The sequence below is a fragment of the Felis catus genome, chromosome E1, assembly GCF_018350175.1.
Source record: "Felis catus isolate Fca126 chromosome E1, F.catus_Fca126_mat1.0, whole genome shotgun sequence".
NCBI lineage: Eukaryota > Metazoa > Chordata > Mammalia > Carnivora > Felidae > Felis > Felis catus.
In genome coordinates, this window is record NC_058381.1 from 22,748,345 (window position 1) to 22,772,566 (window position 24,222).

Below are 24,222 nucleotides of genomic sequence, written 5' to 3' on the forward strand. Positions count from 1 at the left end.
GAGTGGCAAAAGCCCAGTCAAGATTTGATAAGGGGGCAGGGGTGGTGGTGGCACCTGGCTGGCTCAGTCGTAGAGACTCTTGATTTTGGGGTCGTGAGTTTGAGCCCCACATTGGGGGTAGAGATTACTTTTTAAAACAATAAATAAATAAATAAATAAATAAATAAATAAATAAATAAATAAATAAATAAATAAAGTCTTTAAAAAAAAAAAAAGATATGATAAGGGTCTCAACCACAAGTTATAAACTCAAATTCCTGGAGGCAAAGTAGGTAAAATGTGACATCTTTAGTATTTAACATCTGGGAGAAGGGTTACCTGTAATCTTTTTTTTTTTTTTTAAATGTTTATTTATTCTTGAAAGAGACTGAGCATGAGCAGGGAAGGGGGAGGAGAGACAGAGAATCTGAAGCAGGCTCCAGGTTCTGAGCTGTCAGCACAGAGCCTGACGTGGGGCTCAAACTCATGAACTGTGAGATCATGACCTGAGCTGAAGTCGGACGCTTAAATGACTCAGTCACCCAGGCATCCCAGTTACCTGTAATCATTGAAGAGTGCAGGCCCTGCCTAAAACTATTTACACACATTTTAAGCCATTGGACTGGTTAAACAAAATGTCTACTTTCTGACCTCTGGTACAGTAATGCAATACAGTGGAAATGAAGGAAAACCACACATGAAACAGTACTCCAATAATACAATCAAAAGGGTTTAAGCAACCATGGATTTAGCATATTTAGATGATGTGAGGCATTAAAAAGTATGAATAGGAAGATTTGGTAGACATCATTAACAGAGTTCAAACCTACAGCAATACAAGCAGATAACTGATACTGGGTAGTGGAGATAATGTATGTAACAATTTAAGATGCCTGTTGAACACTCTGGTAGGTTTGTCAAGTTGGACAAAGTCTATCAAGTTGGCAATAAGGATCTGAAGCGTGGGACAGACAGCTGGTTGGTAAGACATACTGAGGATAGCTGAATTTATGGGTATATTTGAGATCCTTGGAGTAAAGCTACGGGGAAGAGTGGAAAGACACCCAAGGCAAAGCCTTGGAGTATCTCAACATTTATGGGATAGTCAAAAGAGAATACAAAGAAATAATAGAAGAACACTGTGGAAACTCAGAAGAGACAAGGTAGCCTCAAAGCCAAATGAAGAGGGTTGGGGGCGGCAGGGAAGGAATGGTTCAACACTGCCACATGCCAAGCAGTGATTAAGTAAGGTGGAGGCTAAAACCACAACACTGGGTTTGGTAATCTGGAGTTTACTTGGGTTCTTCAGGAAAACACGAGCAAGGTAATGTGGGTAGAAGCTGAAATAACAAACGGTTTGGTAAGAGGATCAGAGCTGAGGAAGTACACTATACGTTCTTCCTCATTCTACCCTGAAAACCATATGCCAAGTAATATGGATAGAAGTCTAAGAAAACAGACGGTGATTCTTGATATACCCTATGGTCAGAGTAAATTCTGACTTTGTGGAAGAAGTGACTTCCGGGCTAAAGCCAGTAGCTAGGTTAAGTTGGGGCAGGGTGTTTTAGAGACGGCTGGCTTATGTAAAGGCCTTAAAGGCCTGAGGTAAAAGAACATGCGCCACTTGGGGGGAACTGGAAGGAGCAGAAGCAAACTTTGAGAGGGGCAACTGCCTAGCATTGAGACTTAAGACTTAAAAAGGTTAGAAGAGAGGGGGGCGCCTGGGTGGCTCAGTCAGTTAAGCGTCCAACTTCGGCTCAGGTCATGATCTCACGGTTCATGGGTTCCAGCCCTGCATCGGGCTCTGTGCTGACAGCTCAGAGCCTGGAGCCTTGTTTCAGATTCTGTCTTCCTCTCTCTGCCCCTCCCCCATTTGCACTCTGTCTCTGTCTCAAAAACAGATAAACATTAAAAAAAAAAATTTTTTTTTAAACAAGGTTAGAAGTGAAGAGCAGGAGGGAGAGAGAATAGTAGTCTGATCAGAATTAGGGATGAAGAGAGGTGCTTCATAGTACCTCAGAAATATGGAAACTCACTGATAAGACAGTGTTCCCTATAATTCGATATTCCCAATGATTAGGTAGATAATAAAATACCTTTGCTTCTCTCTCTTCCTTTAATAACGGTTCAGTTTGACCAAACTGCTTCTCAAAAAACATAGGACAAACTATAAGAGCAAAAGATGGATAAAGCTGTAAGCCTGATGTGTTTGGCTTCTCTAAGGTTTCTGTAATAAATGGTCTAATTAGGTCTAAAACCACATCCAGATCCCAAATGAAGTGAAACTTCTCCCCTTCAGACCCCCTCCAAAGGACTGAAGGACTGACTTTAAGACATCCAAATTGTTAAGGCATTAACGAACTTCTGAGACAAAGGACTGGCCCAGTTCGTCCTGCAGCTCAGTCTAGTTGATGAAAATGAAACTAAGAGAAAACGGTCTGGGGTTACCTGGTTTTGCCTGTTTCAAAACATTACCACAGCAGAGAGCAGGCTGCCTCCAGTTCCTGCCGCTGAGGTCCTTGGAGCCATTTCAGATGAGCTCATCTCAGGAGCCAACAGCAGCAGCTTTCAGGCAGAGTGAATGGTGCCGCCTGGGGACGTATCTTTGGTAAGCGAGATTGCAACAGAGCAGGCGGTTTACCCAGGGCAGTGCTGACTCATGCTAGGCAAAACTCCTCTTTCCCAAACAACCCAGCCTGAGCCAACCACAATCAAGTGCAACCTCGAAAAAGAAGAGGCGCCCCACTGATTTTTTTTTTTAAATCCAGTGCTGATTACCGGGGGCAGCTTCCTCATGGCCCTCCTGCTGGTCGCTCGGCTGCCTCTGGAGCCCTTACCTGGGAGGCTCCAGTGGTCACTTTCCAAAGTTTCATTTGAGAACAGCCCGGGGCTCAGGGCAGCAAGATAACAGAAGGTAGCAGGTTCACAACCCTGAAGATTTCTCCAGAGTGGCTGATAAAGAAGTCACTTTGCATTTACAAATTAGAACATCTGGGTCAGAGGACTCCGGAACTTGCCCAGTCATCCTTAGCTGGTCAAATCATCAGAGTGAATTTGTCAGCTACGACCAGGCTCACTCTTCTTTTTCCCTACTAGGCCTTCTCTGACCTTTCTATTTCCTTAGGCAATTCAAAATCTCAAATTAAGACAGAAATAACTGAAGGCTTTTTTGTTTAATCAGCTGCCACACACAGCTTAAGCTACATTATCCACCATCACACCTACCAGATGCTTAAGGAATACAGCAGTGTGTGAAAACTGTATTACTACTTACATTTAAAAATCCCTAAATCTAGGTCGATTCTCATTTATTGGCCAGCTTATTAAATAATCAATTCTAGAATGACTGGTTCATCAACAGCTATTAATTATTATTGAATTTGCCCTGACCAGCTAGAACAGGCTTTGGTGCTATACCAAGAAAACAAAAGATTAAGCCCTTGCTTTCTGTGTTTTCTCATTTGATAAGAAAGAAACGAGATTTCGTATCAGATCCTTCTGTTGTCTGCTCAAAATTTCCCACGGCTACCAGCTCTTCCTTAGCATGGGCATTCAAGGCTCCCATTCCAAGCCTTGTCCATCCTTCAAGGCAGATCCCACATGCTATGAACTCTGGATATAACTACCAGCCCAGCCTGTCATTCAGTAAATGTTATTAGGTTAATTAAAATGTATGTGCAGACCGTCAGATTTTGGGTTTAATAACTATGCTACTTAATTCTATTCCTTTTCAAGGGTCTAGTTAAAGAAAAAAAAAGTTATTTATCCAACTTGCTTAATTCCCCTTAATTACATTATTCCAGTAGGATAGCCACACTGGGCTTTATAAGGTTTTATAAAATGTTCTCTCTTTTATTTCCTCCCTTTCAGCATTTTCTTTTTCAGAAAATGGCTGTTTAAAAGAAATTTTCCTACAGTATGTGTTAATTAGTTCTTTTCAAATGATAAAAGCGTTTTACAGCAGCTGACAACCATTATCTCATGGACCACATTTTAAGAAATATTTCTGTAGTTGATGATAAACAACATTCTGGTATGGAGCAACTCTCAAGGTTCGTACAGTAATGGACAAATATGAAACCTCTTTTGGAAAAAACATTATTGTTAGAGGCTTCTGGCTCATTCTATATTAGTAACTGTAAAAAAGGAAGAGAAAATTCAGATGGTACTATACCCAGGAAGTAAATATAAATTATATAAACAGCAACACGGGGGCCAGAAGCATGAGAATCTCCTAATTCTGCTAAAATAAACACTATTAGCAGGTGAAGAGAAATATGGCAGATTATCATTTCCCGGTTTGGGATTCTGTACAGTTCCAATCAGTTTCCCCAAAATATAACCATACATACCCACCCCAGTTCCTTCTTTTAGACTGGAAAGGCTGAGGATTACACTGATTTAGGGCTTTCAAAAGATGCTAAATCTGAACAAATGGCTTCAGGCACTTGAAGTTTTATGAGGTTATATGAAAACTAGGAGGTTATATGAAAACGAGAAATAAGAAAAATAATTGTGGCTTTGTGCTTATTAAGTTCTCTTAATGCATTATGTTAAAACTCAGACAAGTTATTCCTCACCTAAAGGTACATTTTATGGGTGGTCACAGGAGAGATTAAGTGTGTGTGTGTGTGTGTGTGTGTGTGTGTGTGTGTGTGTGATATCTGCACACACACTCACTGTTTTTCTTGAACAGGAATATGTAATGCTATTTATAGGCCCCCCTTTTTTTTCTGCAAGAGATCTTAATGTTACAAACGTTAAGTAAGCCAGGTGTCAAAAGAGAAAAAAAAATTCACATCTCTGGATTCTGTCATCTTCCAAATCCATAGAGAATTACCAAATACATACAAAAAGATATGGGAGGATACACACATCAGGGAGGGAACTGCAATGGGAGATCCAGGAGGTATTTTTAGTTTCGCGAGAATTTGAATTTTTTTGTTTTAACAAGGAACACATATTCAAGTATTGGTAATTTATTTTTTTTTTTAATTTTTTAATGTTGATTTTTGACAGAGAGAGAGACAGAGCATGAGCGGGGGAGGGGTAGAGAGAGAAGGAGACACAGAATCAGAAGCAGGCTCTAGGCTCTGAGCTGTCAGTACAGAGTCCGACGCGGGGCTCGAACTCACAGACTGTGAGATCATGACCTGAGCTGAAGTCGGATGCTTAACCGACTGAGCCACCCAGGCACCCCAAGTATCGGTAATTTAAAACTGGGTTAAACGTTTTACCATTTATTAACTAATCTTTTCCCTTTCTCACTTTTTCCTCCAATCATCTCCCTTTTACCTACTTTCCCCTCCCCAACATCCTAAAGGATACTGCACATTTATTCTTTTCAACAAAATTAATCTTATTAATGTCCATATCCTTTCTCTTATGGAGAAGAGGTTGAATTGATAAATCCAAGTCTCCAGAAACCAGTGGCTGCCTCAGCTTGTTGAGTATTAGGGACATTGCCAAATTCTCATCTTTGGAGTTCTAGGATCTTCTAACCTTTTTTAAAAAACTAGAGTACCTCCCCTTCAAAAAAGACAGATGAGCATCAACCAAACATCTATCGTCTAATAAATCACAGAAATTAAATGTGAAAAATGAGTAAATTTTAGGATACTCAAGAATCCACTCTAGGGGTACTTAAGAATCCACAGGGGTGCCTACTGAAAATAATTCTTTCTCATCCGAGTCCCTCAGACATTCTGGATTAGCCCAAGTGGAGAGGCCCCAGAATCAGAATTTTCAATAATCATCTCCTGCTCCCACATGATTCTGATGCAGGTGGGACTCAAATATTTTGAGATACCAGTCATATAGCTATGTTCCCCGAGCACTGTTTACAATAAAATGAAAAGTTGTGTTTCAAAGACCACCAAAATGAGCCACAGTCTCCCTGAGTATGCCACAGACATTAGTCCTCTTACCCACAGGAATCACCAAGTATACAACAACTGAACTGTATTTATTTTGTCAACTGGACCATTATTTTCTTCAAGCCTCCAGAGACAATTATTACCCTAACTACTCTTAAGGATTTTAGCTGTCACCCACAGTCGTTATACTGAGACACTTTCACACCTGGGATGCAGTACAAGGGGCTTAATGGAATTTTTATGGCTGTAAAGATTAAAGTTCACTTGACTCAACAGAATAGTCAAATAAAACAAAGGATAAAACCTCCCAAAAGGCACAGGTTGAAAGTAGAGGCTTTTGACTTCCTGATGAGGCAGTTTTGCCCAGAAATTCAAACCATGGGATGCTATATAGCTCATATGTCTTGAGAGTACCCAAATGCCAACTTATCACCACAGCATCAGCCAATGCAGGCTTACTGTAACATTTGGAAGCACAAACCTCCTGTATAAAATGGCCTCTCCTGGGAGACAGAGGCTGTCACCATGCCGGGGATCATTCCATCTTGGGGCCAGAAGGACCAGGCAGTCCTTTTAATCTTTAACGAGCCACTTTCATGTTCAGGTGTGGGAACCTGCTTCACAGCACTTTGCTGCAAAACAACACCCCCCCCCCAACCAGCTGTGTGAGGGCACGTGACGTGAGTCTGTCCCTGATGGTACAGTGACCAGAATCTGGTCTATAATGTAATTGTGGGCATTTGATTATCCACTGCGGTGTAATAGTTCAGAAGGGTATCCAATATCGAGGGTACAGCAACTGCCTACCTCAGTCACAGTGAAATACTAGATCCCTAAATGTCAGGGAATTGAAAAAGTAGCAAGCCTGCGGGAAAAGGAAGAATCCTAAGCTGACAGGACACAGTGGGAGGCCCTAATAACAAGATGGGGGGAAAGGAAGTCAGCAATGTGACCAATCTGCTATCCTGGGCAGCTCAATTTAGAAACCTGGCGATGGAAATGTGGGAACCGTCTGATAGTGTAATTTCCTTTACAAAGCTATTTCTTCATTTTCTCTCCTGAGCTGTTAATACAGAAGAAGGGCAGGGACAGGCCCTTGTCTCCAACTCCATCACGTAAACAACTCCCATAGCTTCATAATGAAGTGACTAGTAGGCTCACGTCCTATTCCCCAGTAACCACCCTCTTGGAACAAAGATTCTGTAATTCAACTCTGAAGATTTCCTGAATTCACAATTCTTCTTCACTGTGTACCTCTGGACTCTCCTCTTTAAATACATCCACACACACTCCTCTTTCTCTCTCTACTCCCTGCCACCTCCCATACCCATGCCCTGCCTCCCATAAGTCAAACTTTCTGACTTTTCACTTTGGTTTCCACTAAAATGCCACAAGATTTAAGTTACCTTCTCGCAGGTGCCCAAGTCTATGGGGCCTCTGTTGACATGTGTCTCATCTGGATGGGTGATTTCTGGCCAAGTAGATAAAACTACCTGTTCACCTACAGTTAATCTTCAAACTGGCTTGTGTAGGCTGTGGAAATAAAAGAGTAAGGCTGCACAGCTTGAATGTCCCATCAAGGTAATCAAAATAATGGAAGAGAGACAGTAGACAGGAGAGATTTCAAAATAAAGACTGAACTGTGCATTTCAGTAGCACTTAAGAAAACACTCCATCTGATTAAGCCCCTGATGAGTAGGCTAATACCCAAAGGACTGTACGTTCTCCAAAGATTATTGTGCTCACAGCTCTTGCTTCCCTCAAGGTTCATAAAATCAAACTTGCATTACTTATAATAAAATGGATAGGTAGATTCCAACATCCAGAATTCTGCTGATTTCCTTGCAAATAAAGCTACAACCTTATTTCAACCCAAACTCATGTAACGAAGAATAAAATACATTTTGTTTAGGTCTTTCAAAGGTACCTCTCATGCCTTCTCTCATGCCTTTTATAAGAGAACAAAAGGGGTTAGAAAAAGGAAAACAACACTATCCCAAGCTGAAGCACTTAAAAAAAAAATCACAGCCAAAATGCCCATAATACATTCTCCACTGAAAACAAAAAAAGCATTAACACAATAGCAGATGGGGACTATGGGAACACGAACACACACACACACAGAATATACATACACATAGAGTGAAAAAAGATACAAAACACATATAGTTCAAAAGTTTAAAACCATTTCATAGTAGTTACTTCTGATAAGGATGGGGTTTACCTCCTGCTTTATATTACACTCTCGTGCTATTTTAGTATTTTTAAATGAGTGACATAAGCTAAGTAATATTACCAGAAGTGGGGTACCTAAGGTCACTTGACAAAAAAACAGCTATGTGAATAAGATGGTAGAGCCATTGTAAAATCAATTTTCAGCATATTTAAGGATATTTTCACTGAGGCAAATTTCTAAAGAACGAACCAGAAATTTGGGGCACCTGGGTGGCTCAGTTGGTTAAGCATCCAACTCTTAAAAAAAATTTTTTTTTAATGTTTATTCACTTTTTGAGAGACAGAGGCAGAGAGTGAATGGGGGAGGGGCAGAGAGAGAGGGAGACACAGGATCCAAAGCAGGCTCCAGGCTCTGAGCTGTCAGCACAGAGCCTGACGCAGGGTTCGAACTCACGGACTGTGAGATCATGACCTGAGCTGAAGTCAGACACTTAACTGACTGAGCCACCCAGGTGCCCCCAAGTATCCAACTCGATTTCAGCTCGGGTCATGATCTCATGGTTCATGAGTTTGAAGTCATCCCCCCCCCCCACCCCGGCTTGCAATTCTCACTCCCCCTCTCTCTCTGCCCTTCCCCAACTCGTACCCTCGCAAAAATAAATAAAACATTAAAAAAATAAAAATTAATAAAATAAAGTAAGTAAAACATTAAAATAATAAGTAAAAATTAATAAAATAAAAATTTTTAAATTATACATAAGGATAAATTAAACATTTTTGAATTATAAATATAAAATAAAATAAAAATTTTATTATAAATAAATTAAAATAAAATAAAAAAATAAACATATATAAACCATCCGACTCAGCAATTGTACTCCTAGGCACTTAATCTAGAGAAATTAAAACTTGGATACACAAAACACCTCTAAACAAATGTCCGTGACAGTTTTATTTACATTCTGAAAACTGGAAACAACCAATAGGTGAATCGCTAAAAAAAACCTGTGGCACATCCACTACTTCTCAACAAAAAGGAACGGGCTACTACAACACACAACTTGCATGGAAGGCATCGTGCTAAGTTAAAAATGCCAATCTCAGAAGGTCACATATTGTTGTGAATCCATTTCCATAACATTTCAGAAATGACAAAATTATACAGACAGAGAACAGATCGCTGGTTGCCAAGGATTAGGGATGATGTGACTATAAAAGTGCAATTACTCATTCAACTGTCCAATCACCACGGGGAACCCAGAAAGGCGAAAAGTTTGTAAAGCAAAGCACATTTCTTCTTATGTTGCAGTTCCTACCATGCCAGAAAAAAAAGAAAAAAGATTCTCTAAGCATGGATCGGTTGCTGGTCCAACCACCTGAAATACATTTCAGGCATTACCTGTGCCTCATCCCTCCCTGTATTTCCGTCTGAGCTCCCCCAGAGCCATAAGCAATGAGCCAAAAGGCAGAAGTAACCCATACAGAATGAATTCTGCTGTAGTTTCAGCTCAGCATTCAGCCGAAAGTACCCTGCTGGAAATCAAAAGCATCTGAACACTGCAGCAACAAGACAAAGAAATTGTGAAAGACGTGGTTACCAGGTAGGGCACCTCACATGTGACAGGCTTCTTACTACAAATAGCTTTCCTTACAAAAGTCTCAGGAGCATTCTCCAAAAATGTGAGGGAGAGGTTAGCAGAAAAAAATTAAATGATGCTTCTTCTGTGATTCTTCAAGCCAGTCCTCAAGGGTTTCATACGTAGGGGAAGCAGGACACGTGTCTCAAGCCCAGAGAGCAAAGTTTTACTTTCTATACTGATCAGGACTTCCTCCTGAAAATGGTCTATCACCATTTATTCCATTATCATTTACAACAGGAAGTCAGAACATCTACATGTCTTATGTAGAAGGCAATTTATTGAGGCCTAGTGACAAACAGGAAGACACTGCCCCCACCAGAAAAAAAATAATTGAAAAATGAAAAGCCATCAATAAATCCTTCTCTAAGCCAAAGCTTTAGCTGTTTAGCCAAATGTGCTTTTAAGGGTGACTGGTTTATACACCAAATACAATTACAGGGGCACCTGGGTGGCTCAGTTGGTTGAGCATCCGAGTCTTGATTTTGACTTAGGTCATGATCTCATGGTTCGTGGGTTTGAGCCCCACACTGGGCTCTGTACTGACAATGCAGAGCCTGCTTGGGATTTTCTCTCTGCCCCTGCCCCACTTTCTTTCTCTTTCTCTTTCTCTCTCTCTCTCTCTCTCTCTCAAAAAAAATAAATTTTTAAAAATACAATTATAATGTTAGAATTTGGAATAAACCATGAAACAACACTTCAGTGCTAACAGAACTAAAACTAGTAAGTAACAAGTGTTGCTAACATCTTTTTTTTTTTTTTTTTTTTTTTTTTAAGAGAGAGAGCTAGAGAGCCAGCAGGGGAGAGGGGCAGAGGGAAGGAGAGAGGGAGAGTGGGAGAGAGGGAGAGAGAATCTTAAGCAGGCTCCATGCTCAGCACAGAGCCCCAAGTGGGGCTTGATCCCATGACCCTGGGATCATGACCTGAGCCAAAACCAAGTTGTACACTCAACAAACTGAGCCACCCAGGCACCTAATACTCTTTTTAAATACCATTTCACAAAAAGAGGCCCACATATAAGAAATTTCAAAGCCCACCACTATATGAACTAGAACCTACTTCTGAAGGCATACTCTGAAAAGTAATGGTAACGGATGTGTCAGCGGACCATGTGGCCACTATAGCCTGGTGGTTGAAAGCTTGGACTTCACAGCCAGAAGGGTTCAAACACTGTGTGGCCTTGCACCCATCACTTAACTTCTCTGTGCAGTGTTTTCACATCTGTGGAACAGAGAAACTAGTACCCATGCTTCGTAAAACTGTTGGGAGGATGAAATAAGTTCATGTAGTCAAGTCCCTGCACACAGCAAGTACACAGGGAGTGTTGGTAATTTTTATACAGGTAAAATATGGCACAAAGACAAGTATAACACAGCAAAAGAAATGTCAGTCTTTTCATCAGTCTTCCACCAAATTCTCTCATACTTTTAGACAAGAGTAAGCCTTCCCCTGACTCCCACCAAACAACGCATACAATTCCGTTCAGAAAAAAAGTATCATTTTACACAACGGAATGAGTAAAATAAATCCTGCTGAACAGGCCTAATGCTTCCCAAACTCTCGTGGGCAAAATAAGATTTCAATAGGAAAGGGGGCTGTTTTGTCGAGACAGTTTTATAATGTCCTTCACCAAATCAAATGTTCAAAGTGCAAATTCAAGGCTTCACACAGCAGGCACAGACTTTCAAAAACATCTGTATCCTCACACTCATGTTCTCCATCCTTCTTTCCTAATCAAGGTTATAATAACCAAAGTCCTCTGTAGGTGGCACACTGCTGGACAACGTGCCATCCTACTGAATAGTCAGTAACTAGGAAAGAAAGGCCCAGGGAGTCAACACTCTCTTTACAGCCCCCCACCCCCACCCCACCCCACCCCAGTCAGAAAGATGGCGAGAGACATTTGTTCGAGAGACACTTAAAGAAAACAGTTTTGACTTGAATAATCTAGACACAATGCCATACCTTTCTCCACTTCTAGGTTTCCCAACTATTCAGGGAACAGCCAAGACGTTTTGGAATCAGAAACGTAAATTGTTTCCAAAAGTGTTCAACAATGCTTGTCCAAAGGCCCCAACAGAGCTGGTAATTTAGACAGCTGTGCTAGGAGCCACAGAAGCTGCATTTTCTAACTAGTATTGCTTCTGAACAATTGAAACTTTCTCCAGTGCAAAGTCCAGACACAGGGAGCAGTGTTCCTTGAGAACATCCAAACAGTTTCATTTTTGTTTAACCACCAAAATAACAGCTCCAATAATCTATCAAATTTGACATTTTATCCAACTAGGCAATTTAAACCCGGATGCAAAGCCTGCAGAGATTATCCCCCCCTGCTCCATATCAACATTCATTTTGACATTACGGCAACACAAACTAGGAAGATTTGTTCCTAGACTACTTATAAAAGGCTTCTAAAAAAGGCACCGCAATCTTTAGTGCCTCAAAAAAACTGCACATCCCCATATTTTATTTTGTCTTACACTTTTAAGCAGGTTTTATTAACTGTGAGTAAAGTTACTCACAGTTAGGCCAAGAGGTTGAAAACTCCTTTTTAGTGGTTAGTCAAAAGAGGTAAACATCCCTCCTGATCCAGGCACCAAATGCAAGTTGTACTGACTTATTCTTAAACATATTAAAGGTAAGTATCCCTCACCTAATCTCCAAGTAGTAACACTGTGGTTCTGAATTAGCAAATCACCAGGTGATGGAACTTCTCTCCCCAAGCAGGGATAGGAGCTCAGGGCTGTTTCATTTACAGGTAACAGGTAGCTGAGGAAGACAATGATTATCAATGTCCTCAGAACCACCTAGAACAATGCTATTCAAAGTGCCTTAAGCTCCTCTGGGCCTTAAATTCCTCCTCTGCAAAATAAAGGCAGCCTCGTAATTTCAGAATTTCTCAGCATCATCACCACCACCACCACCACCATCATCATTATGGTCGTCAGAAACCCAAGCCTCAGTCCCAAACACTGATTGTATAAGTCTAGGCTAAGAAGCAGGAAACTGAATTTTTTTTACAAGTGCCCAGGGGATTATGGGGCACACTAAAATTTGAGATCAGCCATATATTTTTATATATTATAGCAATGTTTTTAGGAATAAAAAAGGTTACAATTTGTGTGTAATCCCTGATAAATTATCTTAGGTAAAGAATATTTTTAATTTCGTATATTAAAACAGAAAGCATATTTTAATGTTTTTAAAAAATTTTTTCAATGTTTATTTTTTAGAGAGATGGAGTGTGATTGGAGGAAGGGCAGAGAGACAGGGAGACAGACTCTGAAGCAGGCTCCAGGCTCTGAGCTGCCAGCAGAGCCCGACGCAGGGCTTGAACCCACGAAACATGAGATCATGTCCTGAGCTGAAGTCCAGCACTTAACAGACCGAGCCACCCAGGCGCCCCTAATACACTTTTATAATATTTGTAACATGTAACAAATTTCAACTTTTCCCCATTTTTAAATTTTTTTTTAGTAATCTCTACATCAATGTGGGGCTCGAACTCACGACCCTGAGACCAAGAGTCACGTGCTCTACCAACTGAGACAGCCAGATGCCCCAACTTTTCCCCATTTATAAAAATGACATTGGTGAGGGTGCCTGGCTGGCTCAGTAAGTGGAGCCTGTGGCTCTTGATTTCAGGGTTGTGAGTTTGGGCCCCACGTTGGGCACAGAAGTTAAAAAAAAAAACAAACCAAAAAAATGATGTTTGGTTGGGAAGACCAAATGTAAATTAAAATACATGTAAATATGTACATGTTATGACATCAAAATTGTTTTGTTTGTTTTTAGAGAGAGTGCAAGCAGGGATGGGGAGAGAGAGGGATGGAGGGAGAGAGGGGGAGAGAGACTCTTGAATTTTCTGCAATCCCTCCCAAATAAAACCAGTGGCTTATTTTTATGTTTGTGTTGTTTCTAAAAAGATGAGACAAGGAGGATTTCAGGCTACGGTTTATGAGCATTTCCGAAAGTAGGTACAGTGCAGGTATGGACAGCCTATATCTCAAATAAAAACCAATTTAAATATAATTGTCAGTGTATTTTCATTTTCAGTATTAGTTTTGGTACTACAAGAGACATGTTGATATGCTGTATGAAAAAAAAATGTTTAATGTTTATTTATTTATTTTGACAGGGGTGGGGAGAAAAAGAGAGAGAGCGCGCCTATGTGCCTGCAAGCAGGGTAGAGAATCCCAAGCAGGCTCCACTCTGTCAGCACAGAGCCCAACACAAGGCTCGATTCACAAACCCAGCCCATTAGATCATGACCTGATCCGAAATCAAGAGTCAGACACTTAACTGAGCCACCCAGGCACCCCTCAAAAATTTTATCACACAAAGTTTAAGAATCTGATGAAGATCATCTGGAGGTGAAGTGGCAGAATGATACCATTTTTATGTCCCCTATTAACTGGCTGGTTCACTGTCCCTATTCATCAAGCTGCTGGTCCGCAACTGTGTCAACAACCCAGAGAGTTAGGAAACACCTAACTGGATCAGACCAGTGGGCATGGGAGTAGAGGATTCAGATTCATCTGGAGTGCTGGGTCCAACTGTACAGTGAGGGCAGTAAGGAAGGTGGAGTGGCCTTTGTCAAGCTTTCTGGGAATATTCAGGCACCCCCTCGCTCCACCCGTCCCGTAGCAAACACTGGCTAAGGCAAACTTCAGCTTGCACTCAGAATGATTAAGCGAATTCTTCCATCAGTAAATAAAATGACCAAGAATGGTACCTGAAGTCCAGTCATGCCCAAAAGGTAGAAACCAAGGCAAACAGGAGAGAAGCTGAAAGACTAAGAATTTCCCGCTATGGGCTGAGAGGGTGCTAGCATCCGCAATTCTTCCTGCCACCTTCTTCCAACTGTACAAAATGTTAGCCCCTAACTCTTCCTCTTCACCCCTCCAAAAAATCCCAAATGCCCAAACAATGGCTGCTACTTTACAAAAAAACCAATTCCCCCTCTTCCTAGAACGATCCTTGACTAAAGATTCCTCCAACTAACTGAACTTCAGCTGACCTACTGCTGCTAGAGCAAGCCCTAGAAAACACTCTGCTCTTTCTCCAAACTAGAACGCTCCTTTTGTCCGGCATTTTCGATTAAAGCCTTATGCTCTGGTGAATCTTCTTCCACACCAATAAATAATAGTTTACCATGGTCAAGAGGAGGTATAATTAATTGGTTGTGGACCCACTGACTCAGGACCTAGGAAAAGGTTGGAAGCAGAAATAGGATGAGGCTATTTCCCAGGCAGATGTCTTAAACATTATCATAAAGAAAAAAGGTAAGATTCACAGAAAATGCTGGAGGGACAACACACTTCTATACATTTTAGGATCAAATCTTGTGCTGTTCGTCTGTATGCCTGTCATCTGGACTGAGACTGGAAAGATTTTCCAAAGCAAATGAGTAGAGCATGAAGAAGATGGGGTGGGAGAGAAGGATGCTCCATTTACTTAAGAAAAGCCTTTTTTTTTTTTTCTGCAAGTCTTTTAACATAATCCAGCAGTTGCAAATAAACAATGGTGCTGATTACTAACGAACTGCATTAACCACTCAGAGGCCAGCAGAGCCTCCAGTTGGCCTAACTTCCTGTAAGTTTCAGGATGACTAGGCAGCATTTCTTTCAAGAGGATCAAGGCAGTTAAAATGTTTTCAGCGATCAGACTGGCTCCTGGTAGTTCAAATGGGGATGGGCTTCCCCTCCCTTTAGAACTGGACTGCGGGAAACAAACAGTTGTCCTAGGGAGCCCTGACCACTCCACAACCCAGAGACAATGAAATCAGGTCTTTATACGCGATTCCAGAAGGCCTGAGCATGTTAAACTGGGAGATGGGGGCCTAGCCCCCAGCACCAGAGAGGGGCAGCTTTAAAAAGTCAAGTAACACTTGCTCAACAAAATTTTTTAAAAGTTCAAAATCAGCACGAGGGGTAGCTGCTGAAAAAGGCTGCTGAGATTGCAAGAAGGTTTTGCTTATCTTTTTATAGGAGAGGACAATGGAGAAATTACCAGACCAAGGTCACTTTCCATTAAAAAAAAAAAAAAAAAAAAACACAAAAAGAGGCTGGAAGCCTTAACAGAGCTAAAAACCTGTGTAAAGTCATGACTCCATGAAATCAGCAGCCTGGTGAGAATCTCTGCAAGAATCCTATAGGAAATGAGGGCGGATTAGAGTAATTAAATGTAAAGTCTCCTCGAGAGCAACTTCTGTTCCTGAAGACTAGAGCCATTTCTGTGAAACGTATCATAGAAAAATTGTGAGGAGGATTTGCCAGGCAGCTCAGCCTCTCCACTTTCACATCAGGTCTGCAAACGCTATGATCTAAAAAGAACAGAGCAGTGATCTGGGAGGGCATTAAATAATACACCTTATCAGAGAAACCCACTCCACTCTCCAGTCTTTGCAAAAGTCCACATGCTCGTGTAAGTGTAATATACTTAGAGGTTTCAAAAATTACACACATTTCCTCAAAAGAGATGTAAGGAAAAAATATAATCATGGGGTAAAGGCCAAACATTGTCTCTTCTGAATGCTTAAATAGCCAATTATGTGCCTTAATACATTAATTCTATGGAGAGAAAGAAGACTATTACAGGAAAGTTGAATAAGACATCTTAAAAAATGTACCCTGGGGCCTAAGTCCATTCAACTGACAGTAAAATCACCCCCTCAAAAAAGCAGTTTTATGCAACATCTAGTATTTTAATTTCCCAGCTGCCAAGAGAAATATATAAGGAGCAGAAATTAAACTAATTATGTCAGCAGCACAGTGAACAAAACTTTAATTGTATTACACACCAGTTAGACATTTGCTGAACAATACAAAGGCCCTTAAGGGTAGAAACTTCTTTAGAATATAAATGATTCCCAATCAAATGACAAAAATTAGTCTGTTTGGGCAATAAACAGATTCATGGTTTAGACACAAACTTTCAACCAACATCATAATTCAATATAAAAAATAAATATATGGTATAAGAAAGAAATCTTGAAAATGGCTTTGAATCACTCTCTGATTTACATATGCTGTATCATTAATAGGTCCTTTAAGCCAGTATTGTACTAATCAGCTTTTTTAACATCCTGCCCACAAAAGGGCCTATTCATTTAGCTGGGAGACAGGTGTTAGCAACCAGCAACCTCTCTTTTAGCCTGGAGTTTCAGGGGCCTGGCCTGTGATTACTGGGGCATGATTGGCAAGTCGAAAGGAAGGGCACTTTGAAAGGGAGGAGAGAGGGAAAGAGAAACAAAAGAGACCGAAAGGGAGAACGGGAGATGAGGGAAGAAATGGATGTCAGCTGCTACTTAACGGGGCCACCCTTACAGCCTCCTAGACTGACGTGAGTGCCCGCGCACTACCACCCAGATAGATACGTATGGCTGAATTTGGATGGCATTAATTCATTTCTGCAAACAGTAACTCTGGATATATGCCTATACTCCTCTCATTCTAAAAACACTTTTGAGTGTCCTATGACTCATTCTTCTTTACCCATATCATCCAGTTCCTAACTTTAGTCCTCACTCTTTCAGAGACTCTCTAAAAGAGCTGACAGAGTAGATATTCCTGGAAAGAGATACAGAGAAGGCCAGATTTAGAAAGACATCTTAAGCCTCTGGAATAGAAATCCTAGCAGAAAGTAGGAGAAGTGAACATTCATGGAGTTGCCTGCAATGTATAAAGAATGGATCTTCTCTCTTTTAATCCACGGAACAATCCCATCAGGTATTATTTTCATCTTGGGGATGAAGAAAATGAAGCTGACAAAGATTAAGGAACGAGTCTTGAAGTAGCAGAGGCCAGGAGGTGGAAGAATTGGGATTCAAAACCAGGTTTGTCTATTTCCTCAACTGTTACACTTTTCCCAAGTTTAATTCCCTAACTAACATGTTGAGTGCCCCAATTCTGTTTTAACTGGGATGGTTCTGTACTTCAGCAATTGTGCTTCCTTCCATGAACTCCGCAAAGGACCCGTGACTAAATTTTATTGACTATTAAGCCTCCATTATTTTCAATAAAGCTCTTTGGCTATGAAGCAGTGAAACATCTGGCAAGTTGGCTTTATTTTTTAAATCCTACACGCGGAGAATTCCCAGGCATCTCTCCTATCCAACACTGATCGTAACTAGATTCGACTACCGATTCAGACCTCCAGTCGTTTCCACATTATCATTCATTTGTCCACTCAGGAAATAAAGGAAGCTACTTTCACCAACCCTCCCTCATGACTCCAGATAGATAATACAGCGGGAGGGCGGGGGGGGGGGGGGGGGGGGAGGGCCTCTTTGTAAAGTAATTTACATAAAAGTTATAAAAGCTCTTTGTTATCTGTCATGACTAGGAAATGGGCTATTCTAGCAAATCAAACATCCTGGATACCATAATGATGGTTTTAAAGGGACTACCATTTGTAAAGAATTTCAAAGCAGTGCAACAGTGGCTCCCAAACCTGGCTGCATATCAGAATCGCTTTGGGGACCTTTTTGGAAATAGATGCCAGAATGGTTTTTAAAATGTAGATTCTTGGGGCGCCTGGGTGGTGCAGTCGGTTAAGCGTCTGACTTCAGCCAGGTCACGATCTCGCGGTCTGTGAGTTCGAGCCGCGTCGGGCTCTGGGCTGATGGCTCAGAGCCTGGAGCCTGTTTCCGACTCTGTGTCTCCCTCTCTCTCTGCTCCTCCCCTGTTCATGCTCTGTCTCTCTCTGTCCCAAAAATAAATAAACGTTGAAAAAAAAAATTAAAAAAAAAATGTAGATTCTTGGGGCGCCTGTGTGGCTCGGTCAGTTAAGCTTCTGACTCTGGCTCAGAATGATCTCACTCAGGTCATGATCTCACAGTTCGTGGGTTGGAGCCCCCCATTGGGCTCTGTGCTGACAGCTCGGAGCATGGAGCCTGCTTTGGATTCCGTGTCTCCCTCTCTCTCTGCCCCTACACGGCTCATGCTCTGTGTCTCTCAAAAATAAAATAAACATTCACTCAATCAAATCTCCAGGAGGTGGGGCTGGGAAATCTGTATTTTTAAAGAACCCCTTAGTGACTCAGCTGCAAACTGCAGCTTTCAAGGAATGGCTGGCTTTTGGGAACTCCTTGCAATAAAACACACTAAAAAGGCTAAAGGCTGCACTGAATACAATGTGACCTTTTTTTACTGATTCGGGAAGACTTGGGGATCTCCCAATGGCTCTAGTTCATCATTCACTACTGTCACTAGTCACTGTACTGGCAAAACCAGAAAGGAAAGGTTAAGATTTTGTATTGGTACAAAGCTGGAAAAACCAGCTTTGGTTTTCCTATCAGATTCAAAAAGCTAATTTTCCCCCAGAGGAAACACAGATTTTATGCTTGCTCTGAAAAAGGAAAATGTTTAAGATTGTGCAGTAGGATTCTCTTAACCAACTGTTTGGCTCCAATTCAGAACGTTAACAGGCCCAAATTCATCAAAAATGGGGAATATTCAACCTGCACAGGGGAAAGCAAAGAAACTTCATGACCATCTTAATCAAGAGAAAGGAAGATAATGGGTTTAAAGTAAGAATGGCATTATAGGATTAGATAAAACCACTGTCCTGACCATGGCAACTGATAAATCCTGGAAACTGGGAGAGCCAAGGCCTAGGATTCCTTCCTGTCAGGGATGGCTTTCATTTGAGATGTAACAGAATATCCTATTAAAAGTCCTATTTAAAATACTGTTGATAATATAAAGTCACGATACAAGAAAATGACCAAACCATTTCCCTATTGAAAGAATGGGAGTTCGCGTGTTTGCATATGAAAAGACTGTCCTTGTGTGTCAACTATAGTTCAATTAAAAAATAAACCAATGCACAATGGAATATTACGTGGCAATGAGAAAAAATGAAATATGGCCTTTTGTAGCAACGTGGATGGAACTGGAGAGTGTGATGCTAAGTGAAATAAGCCATACAGAGAAAGACAGATACCATATGGTTTCACTCTTATGTGGACCCTGAGAAACTTAACAGGAACCCATGGGGGAGGGGAAGGAAAAAAAAAAAAACAGGTTAGAGTGGGAGAGAGCCAAAGCATAAGAGACTCTTGAAAACTGAGAACAAACTGAGGGTTGATGGGGGGTGGGAGGGAGGAGAGGGTGGGTGATGGGTATTGAGGAGGGCACCTTTTGGGATGAGCACTGGGTGTTGTATGGAAACCAATTTGTCAATAAATTTCATATAAAAAAAATAAATAAATAAATAAACCAATGGGGCGCCTGGGTGGCGCAGTCGGTTGGGCGTCCGACTTCAGCCAGGTCACGATCTCGCGGTCCGTGAGTTCGAGCCCCGCGTCAGGCTCTGGGCTGATGGCTCAGAGCCTGGAGCCTGTTTCCAATTCTGTGTCTCCCTCTCTCTCTGCCCCTCCCCCGTTCATGCTCTGTCTCTCTCTGTCCCAAAAATAAATAAACGTTGAAAAAAAAAATTTTTTTAAATAAACCAAAAAAAGGTAATAAAAAAATAGATTGTCCTTATAATTACCAAAATCTTTCTTACATAAACACAAGTAACCACTACCAATAACCAGTAACCAAACAAAAATAATAACCAGTAATCATTACCAAACCAGTAATCATTACCAAACAATAATAAAGCAGCTCGTCCCTTGAGATTTAACCAATAGCAATTGAAAACTATGTATTCTCATTAAACTCTAAATTATAACTTAGCTCTGTATTGCAGAGGTGAGGAGATTCAAAAGGTACATAGGTTAAAACTTTCATCCCAAAATATAAACACTATGGTCAGTACAAGTTTGATATAAAAGTCTCTAGGGGCGCCTGGATGGCTCAGTCGGTTGAGCGACCAACTCTTGATTTCAGCTCAGGTCATGATATTGAGGTTTGTGGGTTCAGGCGATGTGTGGAGCTCTGAGTGGATATTGTGGAGCCTGCGTGAGATTCTCTCTCTCTCTCTCTCTCTCTCTCTCTCTCTCTCTCTCTCTCTCCCCCTCCCCCTGCTCATGGGTGCAGCACTCTCTCTCAAAATAAATATTTTTTTAAGTCTCTAATCTACCATTAAAGCAATAGCAGCATTAAAGATTCTATTATAAGACACCAAGGTGGAATTTGTCCCCCTAACACTCTTTAGGTGTCTATAGGTGTTTCCAGAAAGTTCTAGGGACAATACTCTTACAGATGGGTGTGGCTATATTAAACATGACAGTGAACATGTGTTTAGGGAAGAAATTGTGCCCTTTTTTGTTACTGTTGCTGTTTTGTCTTTTCTAAATGCTGGTAATTGAAAATGCTTTTTCCACTGCTATCTTAAGAGGCCTTAAAGATGCATTATTAGATAGTGCTAAGCAGTTAGTTATGTCAACCCCCTGGCCATGAGAAAGATTAAAAACAAATTAATTTCTGGGGCACCTGGGTGGCTCAGCCGGTTAAGTGACCGACTTCGGCTCAGGTCATGATCTCACAGTTGGTGAGTTCGAGCCCCACGTCGGGCTCTGTGCTAACAGCTCAGAGCCTGGAGCCTACTTCAGATTCTGTCCCCCCCCTCTCTCTACCCCTCCCCTGCTCACACTCTGTCTCTCAATAATAAAAAAAACATTAAAAAAATTTAAAAAAATTAATTTCTAATCTGAGAACAGCTCTTGTTTTGTGCGTATTATTTTAGCAAATGGTTAAATTAAATCAATTTAGAGGACTTAAAACCCTTGATCCCGATGTAAACAGAGTAACAGCTCTCTACCTCTACCTGACCAATTTGAAAGTTTTTAGTGGGTTTATCTTCATAATTAGATATAGACATTAAAGTGTGTGGGTGTCTCCTAGATTACATGGAAATTTCCTTCAAGCACAATCAAGTTATTATTTAGCCTTGCCACATCAAGTTGTTATACACAACTTCCAAACTTAAGAAAAATAACCTCTAAATCAACTGTAATTTATGAACTGTACTCTGAAGTCCAAAATTATTAGGAAATATGCCATAATGCTTCAGAAATACTTGCCATCACCCACTTCCTTGAATGTGAAAAAGAACACAATCAGGAAAAAACGATAGAGAAGTTATTCAAACCTGAAATCCCCTGAACAGAGAGCAACCCTGCATCTCCCAACCCTGGAACTCTGTATAGGAACTCGGCCCAGCACCTGTCCCCTGCCTACTCCCATTCCTAAAAAAAATGGCTCAATAAATAGGACAGCTTTGGTCACATTGCAGTAACTTGAATTGTCACTAAGAAAATGACAAGGCTCCCCAGACAGCTGTAGCAACAGGAGTGACGGGAAATCTTCCCGGTCCTCCAAACCACCTGTAAAAGGGGATGAATAAGGAACTCGCTGCTTTCTAGAAGGCCACATGCACCTGTGGATGTCTGTAATTAGGTCACCGTGGCCTTTAGCCAAGGTGCAAAGTGACAGTAGTGGGTAAAGCCCTATTTCCAAGCTAACCGTAATTCCTCCCTGCGGTAGAGTGGGAGGAGCTTGATACACCCTTCCTTGATTACACAAGCAGTTTTTTCCCACTAGAATAAATGACAGGCCAACAAAAAGGAGAAAATATGATGTTGTTTGTATCTTCTACCAACCCGAAATCAGGCTCTGAGCAGACAGATGCCTGCCATGCTCTGACTCCCCTGGTCTAGCCATACTTCCCTACGCCTGGGCAAATGTCTCAGGGGCTGCCGGCTGCAGAGAGGTCCCACTTCCCTCTCCGTCTTGGCCACTGACGACCTCACACACCACCTCACACGAACAGAGGACAAATCCCTAAAGCGGGAGGGGGTGGGGGGGGGAGCACATTCCCAAACTTCTCCACTAAGCCTCCAAACTCCAGCCGTCTCCTTCCGAGAGGCCCGAAAGGCTCCTCCGCTAGGAAGCAGGGACAAGCCAGCTCCTTTAAGGGGGCACCAGGCCGCCGCGTACCTGACTCAGTTTCCTCTGCCGTAAGGCGGCATCTTTCCCCCCACAAACCAATTGAACCTGCCGGTATATAAGGCGTTTGGGGATATTTGAAAAGACCCGTCTCCTGTTACTGCCCCCACAGGTGAAATGCTTTCTTTGGAGGGACTTTTACTGGGACAGGTGCGAGCTGCCCCGGATGCGGAGACTTCCAGCGAGGCAGGGAGAGTCCCAGGCCGCGCCCCGCACGGAGGAGGCGCTTCCAGACCACAGCGCGGCGAGAGCCGAGGCCGAGCAGCGCCCCCACCCCGGCCTCCCCCAGGACCCCACCCAGGCCGGGCGCCCCGCGGATCCCAGCGCCGCCGCCGCCGCCGCCTCCTCACCTGCCGCGGCCGCCCGCCCGGTCCGCACCTGGGAGGGGAGGGGAGGGGAGGAGCCGGATCCGGGCCGCGGACGCCTCAGGCAGGGGGGCTTCGGACTCCGCCGCGGCGGCGTCTCCGGGGCTGAGGGGCACCGGGGGGCGGTCGCGACATCCTCACGGGCGGCCCCAGGAAGTTGGCCCCCCCACCCATCCCCAGCCGCCCGGCCCGGCCGCTCCCGCCCCTCGCGCGGCCCCGCCCCCGGCGCGGCCCCGCCCCCTCTCGGGAGCGCGCCTCCGCTCCCGCAGCGCCCGAGCCACCATAGAGAGGGGCGAGGCACGCGGCGGGCTAGAGCGCGGCCTCCGAGCGCGCCCCCTGGCGGAGCTGGGGCCGCCGGAGGCGGGGCTGGCCGAGTCTGAACCTGAGTCCTGTGGATGCATGCATTCGCCCCTATCTGGGCATCCCTCTGCTCCTCGTTGCCTTGGTCACCAGACTGCGCGACGAGCTGGAGTCCAGGTCTGAGGCTCAGCTAGATGGTGGTCCAGCCTGGTGACCTTGAGCGGGTCCTTTAACATCTTTGAACTGGTTTCGTTGTAAGAGGTTGTGAGTCGCCTCTCCTATCTCATTGTTCCTCGCAACAATGCTATAAGCAGGTTCATAATGGAGGCAACCCGGGCCCATCAGGGTTCATTAGTTTAGTCAAGGTTCTGTAGCTGGAAAGCTATTAGAAGCCAGATCTGTAAGACATCAAAACCCATGCTTGTCCCACTCACTCGCTGGCACCTCCCTCTTCTAGGATTTCCCAGTCTAAACCCCCAGGGTTAGTTTTACCCTAAGAGGGTGAGGAAACTGCTCAGAGGAAGGCCTTTGTAAAAGGAAAATGACCCTGTGCTCGGGAGCCCACCCTGGCTATTCATCGGCTGTGTACCTTTCAGCAGGTACTAACACCTCCGAATTCCAGCTTCCTCATCCTTGAAAGAATTGGAATGGTTTAGGAGGTAGGTTGGTATGAGGATTACGGAGCACTACGGAGAAGTGCTTAGCAAACTATAAAGCACAAGGGTTGCATGGGGGATCGTTAGCCAGTGTAGACTAGGAAAATGCCTTAGGAAAATAATATACATTCTCATCATTCTTCTGACCAAGTCTAGTGATACTTTCTCCTATTTTTAGGTTCCTGTCAAAACCTCCCACAGTTGTGAACAGTTTGTATTTGAAAATAATGAGCATCACAAGGAAGTGATGTAAAAATACTATCATTTATACACGTAGACTCTCACAAGTATGATTTCCAATCTTCACAACCCAGCAAACTGAGTCCTGTCATTCC

General features: G+C 42.6%; 1 protein-coding gene across 6 annotated transcripts in view; it reads right to left on the reverse strand.

Moving 5' to 3' along the window:
- RFFL (ring finger and FYVE like domain containing E3 ubiquitin protein ligase) overlaps window positions 1-23,120 on the reverse strand; it is a 66,495-nt gene extending 43,375 nt beyond the window's left edge. For 2 of the 6 annotated variants that reach the window (XM_006940088.5, XM_045044933.1), the window contains exon 1: window positions 2,428-2,570. The gene's annotated coding sequence lies outside the window, so the exon portion shown is untranslated. Of the gene's footprint in view, window positions 1-2,427; window positions 2,571-2,816; window positions 5,004-7,261; window positions 7,389-22,916 lie in introns of those variants that run through there. The other 4 variants (XM_045044931.1, XM_023243793.2, XM_023243789.2 and 1 more) reach the window with 4 other exon arrangements.
- Between the last annotated feature and the right edge of the window lie 1,102 nt (window positions 23,121-24,222).